Source organism: Daphnia pulex, chromosome 8, assembly GCF_021134715.1.
Source record: "Daphnia pulex isolate KAP4 chromosome 8, ASM2113471v1".
NCBI classification, from domain to species: Eukaryota; Metazoa; Arthropoda; class Branchiopoda; order Diplostraca; family Daphniidae; genus Daphnia; species Daphnia pulex.
In genome coordinates, this window is record NC_060024.1 from 6,206,292 (window position 1) to 6,216,009 (window position 9,718).

Below are 9,718 nucleotides of genomic sequence, written 5' to 3' on the forward strand. Positions count from 1 at the left end.
CGGAAGAAAGAAAAAAAAAGAGTTATAACATATATTTTATCCTTTTTATTTTATTAAAGAAAAAAGGGAGCGATTTGATTGGCGCTGTGCCGGACGCGAGTCTTAAAATGATTGGACGCCCCGACGACGACGACCCATGTCCTTATAAACAAGAATATAATATAGAAGAAAATGACAACACAGTTGTTGTTTTTCTCTCTCTCTATCTACACTGGAGAGGGAAAAACAACATGGTGGGTTCTGCAGAGAAAGGGGGAGCCAAACACAGTCGCTTGTGTGTCACCTCGGGAGCAATGGCCGGCGCTTCTTTTTCTCTCGTCCGTCTCCAACTGTGTTGTATATATATATATATAGAAAAAAGACGTTATTGATTTTCACTTCCTCCAGTCTGTGTGTGTGTGTGTGCTGTCTAGCTCTCTCTGTGCTACGTCGCGGCTGCTGTGGAGGAGAAACATAAGACGATCGGTCCCGCGAGAATCGAAAGAAAAATGTTTTCCTTTTTTTCTTTCTATCTGCTTTCGCCTGTATACATCTGTGTAGAGCCTGCGTCGTTCCGGATAAAGACGACGACAGTCTGGTATGACACACTGTGTCTAACATCTCCCCTGAACGCAGATTCAATCATTTTCTTTCGATTTTTTTGTTGACTCTTCTCTTTTTATTATAGGCGGATCAACCAGATGGAATAGAATAACGGAGCGCGGCTGTCTATAAAAGAGTTGATTTCCAGTTGTGAGCTGTTGTCTTCTATATACGTCTTCCACGCACACAGCACATATAAAGGGACGTATCAAGTATTTATTGTCTAAAAAAAAAAGAAGATTGGCCGCACCGGCAACGCCCTGTCGTTTTAGATTGCGCGCGCTTTTAGGTCGAGATGTCAAATAGGCCTATACATTATATATATAGGCTATACTATAGAGAGATATCCACCCCTTTTTCCCCTGTTCAGCACTGGACTCCTCCCCCCTTATATTGTACACTATACCGAGCGCGCCTAGATTATATTTATATTTGAAAAATAGAAAACTCCGAGGCCGAGAATCTCTGGTCGGCCTTTTTTGGATTTTTCTTTTTTGCACCCCAGCAGCAGGAGCACCGGTTCAAATGTTCATCATTTATATTAGATGTATTAGGGCCTCCCCCCTGCTTTCTTTTCTTCCTTGTTGTCACTATATTTATATATTCAATGTGAGGATCCACACACCCCTTGACTTTATATTCGTTTAATATATCACAAAAGCTTCGAGACTTTTTCTAACTAGTCACAGCTGCTGCTGGTCTTGGTGATGGCCTATGTGGTCGTTCTATTCGCGATAATAGACTCAAAGAGCCTCGCTCATCCCAACACAGGAAGAAGAAAAAAGACGATCGTGAGGGGATCAAGTGATTTCCATGAATTTCCATTTGATTTTTTCGTTTGTGTGTGTGTTGTTGGTCGGACCCAAAGTCGATAGTGTGTCTAGTCAAAGATAGAAGAAAAAACACTACCGGTAGCTATTAAAGAAACACGGGGGGCCCCACACACACACAGAGGGTGGTCGATATTATCATATGGGCGTGGCCGCTCTCGTCTGCTGCTCTTCTCGGTTTAAAGATATTACGCATAATAGATTGCGCCACACACTCTGCTCTCGCTAATCCCTCGGCTGCTCCTATGTTTTCCTTTTTCTATACAGACAGGACATGTCCGCCAGCAGCGCTCCCTCCGTCGATAGGGCCTATAATAATCTAAAACGAATGGCCGCGGAGCCCCTTTTAATCCTTTTTTTAAATTATTCAAGAGTGTAAAAGAGATTTTCAAGTGTCAAAATAGATAAGACTTTTTTTCAAAAAAGAAGAAGAACTGGCCCTTCGCGCGTTATATTTCGGACAGCAGCAAAGTGACGAGTTCAAGCCTTCAAGTGTTTGGCCAGATCCCCTTAAAATGTTGAGCTCCCGCGTATAGTAGCCGTAGTAGTAGCCATAAGAGTTATATATTTCTATATAGTGCCCCGCGCATATAATGGGATAATACAAGAACCTCTTTTGGATATCTGACGCCCGTTGATGAGGGACGCGCACCACTCACATCATCTCTCGCGTCCATTTTTATTTTTATAAATTATTTTAAAAATAAAAAATTGGAGGGGCTGTGCTGTTGAGGGCGGCACAGAAGCGCGTGCTGACTATTATTTAAGCGGCTGTTGGTTTTATTTTTCGTTCGGAAAAAAAGACAAAACAAAAAGCAGACGACCTCACACACACGACACCATCTTGCGACTGGGTTACACTGAACAGAAAGGGCGTAGATAGAGTGTGTGCAGAGATAATAATAATATGAAATAAGCCAAAAACAGCTGGGAATAAGAGACTTTTCATTTGTACATGATTTGCCTTTCTTCTTCTTTCAGAGTCAAAGAGTTGCAGAGATAATCACAAGTGCCGTGCGAGAGAGAGAGAGGGGAGGTCTCGCACCCGCGATGATCGACGCCCTCCATAACCGAACACAGTTGCTCTCCGGCGCTGCAATTTGAGCATCAACAGAAAAAAAAGAAAGAAAAAAGAAGCAGCCGCAGAAGCTCAATATAATATCGAGTGAAAACGCTTAGAGGTCAAACTCTGATGGTTACCAAATGGCCCCCCACCACCACTCTTCTTCTTCTTTGGCTATGTGAAAAAATAAAATGTCAAGAGCTCTATATAATAGACCAGGGCCAAGTGGCAACCTCTCAATATGTCCTTATTATATAATCTAGACCTCTTAACAAAAAAATAAAAAAATCTAAGAAATTCCAGCAGCAGCAGCAACAGCAGTCGAATATATATAAAATGAAATAGAAATAACACGACACGGTGGGGGCAAGTGCATGGGAATTTCCTGCCAAACGGAAACGAGTTCTCCTTTTTCTTTTTTTTTTTTCAAAAATGTTTCGTTTGAAGAGGTGGGGGAGGGGGGGGATTGTGTCGTAACATGTAACAGAGGCGACTGCCAGTCGAAGATGAGGACACACAGCGTGGCGCCGAGACCAGTTAACCTCCCCGGTGTACAGGAGAAACACTGACGACACATTTGCTGCTATAGCTGTGCTCTATACATGCGGGGTTTCAAATGATTATATCATTTGGACACGGAGGAGACTAAACTCTTTTTCGTCTTTTTCTTTTTCTTTTTTTTTCCACCAGTCAACCACGACACATATCGACACGCACAACATTATCATCACAGACTCCTGCTGTGCTGAGCGCCGCTATCGAGTTGCTCCTGCTGCTGCTGCTGCTGGATCCTGCCTGGTAGCAGCTCGTAAATATTCCATTCCCCGCAGGAGTCACAGCGACCAGCAGGAGCAGCAGCACTCGGTCCGTAATGTGTATAACCTCGTAGTAAAACTGTCGACGATTTATCCCTTCCTCATCGGCGGACATTTCCGCAAAACCCCCCCGCAGCACCAGCAACACACACTCTTAACTAAAAATAGCCGAAAACTATTTGTCCGACATTTGGGAAAAAATATACAGACATCTAACTTTTTGATTTTTTAAACGTCGCGCGGTGTTAAATGTCGACCGACCGACCGACTTTTAAGGCGGGAAAATACAAATTTTCAAATCGATATATAAATCTTGCATTTGGCGCTTTTTAATAAGTGATGTACCCATGGAGAATATACAAAACACTGGCTGCTGCTGCTGCTCTTATATAATGGCTAGATATGCTAAACAGCCAGGAGAAGCGCGATAGTATATATATTTTGTAGCAGCAGCACACCACTCTGGGCAGAGAGTCACATGCAGCAGTAGCTCGACTCTAATATATGCATGCAGGACACATGTTCAGTTCCTCCCTTTTTTATTTCATCCCTCTCGGTTTTAAATCATTTTCACGCTGCCGCCTTTTATTTCTATTTTCCATTTATACAAAAGAATAGAAATACGTCGCCAGTTGTTTTAAATAACCAATGGAACTTTTCTTTCGTGAAAATGAATTTTTCAAAAGCCAAATAATAATAGTAATATCATGATCTTTAAGGTTTTTACAAGAGCTAAAAGAGATGTGTTAACGATCCGCGTTCAGACGGAAAAAAAGGATATCATATTATATATAATGACTGTCTGTTTTTCAGGTTGTTTTGTTTGTTGCACAGCAATCGCGTGGCTTTTTTTTCTAGAAAAAAAAACGGTCTGAAAAGACAAAAATATGTGGGTTTATCTTTGCCAAGTACCCACATGTCTAATTCTCGGCTCTTTTCCTGCGCGATTATGTAGACGAACGAAGACGACAGAGAATCACACAAGTTTTTAAACTCACAGGGCATAGAGTATAGTAATAATAACCACTCGGCAAAAGGGGGACCCTCCTCTTTTCAGTCGAAAATAATAAAAGAAAAAAAAGAATCAAATAAAAAAAAAAGGTGAACGGAAGTGGCGTGATTGAATGGGAGAGAGAGAACACACACACAGCACGCATTCCCCCCTCCATCGCCGAAACATTTAAGATAAGAAGAATGATGACGTTAGATATTTTCTTTCAAAAAAAAAAGGTCTTTTGGCGTGTGATGGCTATGTGATTAGGCTCAAGTTCTTTTTCCCTTCTCTGTATATAATGTACACACAAGCAAGAAGAGGGGCTATAGAGCACCAGCACCTCATTACGTCACCATTTGTCTAACCCGGGTCAAACAAATTCCCCTCCTAATATTCTTTCTTCTTTTATTTTTTCAAAAAGAAAAATAAAAGGCTGTTCTTATACTATATGGAAGAAAAGGCTTTGCATCACTTGACGCATCTTTTGATTCTTGTTGACTGTGTGTGTGTACGTCGGCGGCGCACATCAGCAACCGGAGAAGGGAGCTAAAAAATAACAAACCATTCATCTTCTTCTTCTTATCTTCTCTCTTCTTCTTACACTTGGCCGTTTGTTTATTTTGACTCGGTGTGATGGCACACACTAATATAGAGGCGTCAATATAAAGAGGGGAGAATATAACAAAAAAGAAAAGGAAATCTTTACACATAACATATTGCGCGACGCGCAGTTTCATACTGAAACCGGACGCCGGAACAATCAGGACTAAAAAAATAAAATAAAAGTGGTCCCCTTATAATATAATGTCAGACATTGATTGATCGAAGAGATTGATGAGACTGGATGAGGTACACAAAAGAGCCAAATGCTGTTATAGTACAGAGAGCAGCAGCAGCTAAATATAATAGGTATATATATATATATCAAGTCATTTTTTAAATACAAGTTTTATAGTTGAGCTCCAAACTTTTTTTCGGTCGCAGGGTTTTGACACAATGCGACCGACAGAACCAGCGGGGAAGCTGCTATAGCTGCTAGAGGAGGGAGGGTAGGAAAGAAACAAGCTGAGAAAGACATCACCTAAAAGCAAAACTGGTTTTCCCTTTTTTTGTGTGTACAAGAAACGATGGAAAAACAGCAGAAAATGTATCAAAAGGTTTTTTCCTTTTTTCCTAGAGAAGAGTTTGTTGCGGACTCTGGTGGTGATCTACCCGACACGTCCCCCGTCGAGAGAGAGTGGAAACATCTCGTCTTTTTTGTTGCCAAAATATACACAAGAAACTTCTTTCTTTCTTATATTTCTTCCTTTTTTTTTCTTTGGTCAAGGGTATTGAATTGCGTGCAAACACTTGGTGAACTCCTTTTCTTTCCATTTTCCTTATTTTGGGGGGCTCTTCTCTCTCCGCAAAATAAGTGTCCAGCTCCTCCAAAACATTTTATATAGGTGCCCAGTGAGACATCTGCCTTTTTTTCTGGACAGCGATTGTTTGACACGTCTCTTGCGTCGTTTCTGTGCGTCCTATATTTGCCTTTTTCTATATAGATAGATATTGTCTACCCCCCTTTGCTGCAGCGCTTGATTTTTTTGATGAACTTTGTGTGTTTATCAGCTGGCATCCAGCTGCACCCGCTCCCAGCCAAATCATCTAGTCTATAAGCTGACTGGAGAGAGAGCAGAGAGCGACATTTTTTCAAGGATTTAAGATATTATTTATTTGATTATACAGAAGAGAAGAAGAAGCGCGGTTATTCCCATATATATCCGCGACACCCGAAAACTCTAATAATAATAATAATAGCGCGTCGAGAGTATTAGTGACTGTCTATACATTGTCGTGTCCGCCCATTTTGACAACCCCTTTAGAGTTTGGCTGGCTGGCTGGATGGATGGGTGGGGGTGGTGTCACGGCTGACCATCGGTCTAGAGAGCTGCTGTGTAAGACATGCGCGCGCCGAACGATTGGGATTTAAAAGGCGTCGTCGTTGTCTCTGGAGGACGTTGTGTGTGTGCCAAGGAAAAGTTGACACGCCCGCGAGAAAGACGGAAGAACATGGCGGACATAACACGACGAGACTGGTGTGTATGGACTAGTATAGTAGTAGTAGTACAGGGAGAGACATCACTATACACAGTTCACGATCAATAATATCGATCGCCGCTCTCAGCAGCGGCGCTCACACAATGGCGCATTTATATATCAGGAAAATGCGCACAGAACAAAATAGAAATATCATATCTTATATATTATTTGGGGAGATACATCCGAGTGCTGTGTAACCATTAACCAGCCCACCTGTGGAGAGACCAGATATATATTTTTTCGTTTCCTTTTCCGTTCGTTTTTCCCTTTTTATTTTATTTCTTTGACTATTCAAATCCCTTTAGAATAGAAAGAAGAAGGGTCTTTTGCTTCTGTAGTGTTGTGTGTGTACTATACATGTGCATGTGTGTGGTTCTTCCCCCCCCCCCCCCCCCCTCTTTAGATTTCCCCATTGAGCGGATCGAGCGGAGACCCAAACAATCAATAAATAGCTACCAATATGCCCCGCTGTGCTGTTGGGGGGCCGACCCCCCATTGGTGATGTGCCGCTCTCTCTCCATCGCCTATTGATAATAGGCCTGCTCGTTTGACTCGTTTTGTGTAGACACACATCACACGGACACATATGTGTGATGGAGGGACAAACCTCCTCCTCTCCAGTATACTATACTATATATATGTGTGACCCCCCCAACAGCCGCGATTTAGACACGCTTATTTAGATAAATCGATTATCTACGCTGATTAGATCCACCAATTGATTTCTCAATTTTCCAGCATCACCCTGCCTACCTCCGGCTTGTATCATCATTCCGCGCAATCTTTTGTCACCCGAAAAATGATGGAATGATAAATAGAGATGGGAAATTATAAGTCTCAAAAATGTTGATTTTATAAAATAGTATAGGGAAGCCATAATAATATAAGGGGGGAAAGAGAGTGGAGCCGGATATTGATATAGATAGAGTTTGGACACTGATTGTATATGACGACGTATTTATATATATCTGTTACATTGTGTTGCAGATACATACAAAACCATTGATTCCCTTTTTCTTGCTGGGCACAGGACCCCCGTTGGTTATAGAGTTGCTGGATGTGGCCAGCATATATTCTCTCCGCTCGCACATAGTCAACAAATCAAAAAAAGAGAATCGAAAATGTACAAAAGCGACGAGAGAATCTGGGGGACCATCAACTGACACGATCCATTTAAATGATTTTTCCAGCGCCAAACATATTGTATAGAATGTGTGTATACATATGCACACAGGAGAGAACAGCTTTAGATATACTGTATTTCTCCCTTGCTCTTTATAATACAATTGTCATGCTGCTGCTCAACTGCACGAGTGTCTAACAGAGATTTCCCACCTCAGAGTTTTCTGCTGTGATGGTAGGGGGATGGATATGATGAATTCCATAGCCAATGGATCACAGCCACAGTGATGTGCAAGCTGTTGAACACACACAAGGCCCATGCAGCAGCCAAAAGGATAGAAAGAAAATTTGAAAAGCGGATTTGTCAGTCTGTGCTGTGCTGAGAGACGGGCGAAAAACGGACAGAAAAAGACAGGCAGCCACCACCACCAGAGTTGGAAATTTTTCCTTCTCTCAATCACCGCAGCCAGCCAGCAGTAGGCCTACTACAATACACAACGGATAGGGAGGATTGGAATTTCCGGAAACAGATCAATCAGAATTTTCTTGGTGTTTCTTCTATACTTTTGCTAGAAATATTATAAGAATAAGATAGATATATCGCGCCCCTTCTTTCAATTGGAATCGAGCAGTCAAACACATAGTTTGTACATCGCGATTCCTTTATATCTACACATAGAAGAAGAAGAAGAAGATAAAAAAAAAGGCCCAGGAGAATTGGAATAGACAAGAAGAAAACAGATGTGGAAAGAGCCTTATATTCATTCTCCCCTTTTCTATTGGGGGGCTGATATAGAAAATAAAAAAACAGGAATATGACAAGCATCAGCCACGACAACTGAAATAAAAGGAAGAAAAGTGACTGACGGATGTAGTAGCCTACTATATGTGTGTACTTGAAAATAATACAAGGATACATTCAATTGAATTCTTTCTTTTGAGGGGGTGACATTTTTGTGGGAGGGATGGTGTCGTATTGAACACACCCGGGATTTGATTCTCATTTCCTTTTTGGGTGTGATTTATATAAATACATCCGTGAATGTCAAATGTAGTATCTTGGTTGTTTTTTTCTTGTTTGTCGCTAATCTCCCCAAAAAGTCACAAAAATTTTAATCTCCTAGGAATTAAATTTGATTTTTTTAAATTTGTTCAAAAAGAGTTTTTATTTTTATTATTTGCTCGACAACTGATGGCTATAATGCCATCACTTTTCGCCGGGTATATATTTGTTATTGTTGTCCGTCACGGCGGAATGCCGACATCTGTGCTGCCCCGTTTTATATTATAAATACATTGGGTTGAATATATATCTACCGCCCGCGTCTGCTGTGCTGATGTACAGAAAAGAGCAAACCGATTATATGTATTATATAGGACGACCTTGCTGCTGGTGGTATTTATATTTTGGCTGCTGCCATTCGAGACATATATAATTTTATCGTCGCTATTTTTCAAAAAAAAAATATATACACACATTCGCACATTCCTGCCGTGCCGAAAAGCATAGCAGCAAATCATTCACATCCCAGTCAAATGTTTTTGAGAGAAAAAAAGACGACGGGCCGTCACGTCTTTCTGAGGGAAACCGACCCATTAAAAACTATAAACTCTAAGGGGATGAAAGAAAAAGAAAAAGGCTGTGTGCTGTGTAGATTATATAGTCGATAAGATCTTTTCAATAATTTTAAAAGGCCCAAAAACTTTCGGTCTTTTATACATTTCCCTTCAGACTCTCCTTTTGTCGAGGAATGATGATGACGATGGATGTATACACGTATAAATCCTACACACGCAGAAGTAAGAGAGGTCGGAGCAGCACGACCGAGATGAACAAAAAATCTATAGACAACATTCCTTATAATTCTTTCATCTCTACACTCTACTCTCTACGACTGGTGTCGTGTTGTTGATTAAAAATTTAAAACGAAAAAAAAAACAGGGAGAATAGAAGAATAGAATAGACCTGTATTGGATTATAGATTGGAGGCTTTTATACTATGTATACCCCTTATGTTGTTGGTTGTTGTTGTTTCTATTGATTGATTCACATCAATTCTAATAGATCATTCCGGTTATATGTATAATAAAGAGCCCCAACAGCGAACCCCTTATACTGGATCAAATACAAATTTTTTTGGAAAAAATAAAAATCCATCAAAAGAAAGAAAGAAGAGTGGAATGGATGTTTTAATAACCTCCTTTTCTCGGTCCTGTATACAAGACTCTG

At 40.9% G+C, this 9,718-nt stretch overlaps 1 long non-coding RNA gene across 1 annotated transcript; it reads left to right on the forward strand.

The window, feature by feature from the left end:
- Positions 1–203: 203 nt before the first annotated feature.
- LOC124200319 lies at positions 204–3,593 on the forward strand. The gene is made up of 2 exons (XR_006877262.1): positions 204–577; positions 668–3,593. It is a non-coding gene; the product is annotated as an uncharacterized LOC124200319 (long non-coding RNA).
- The last annotated feature ends 6,125 nt before the right edge of the window (positions 3,594–9,718 follow it).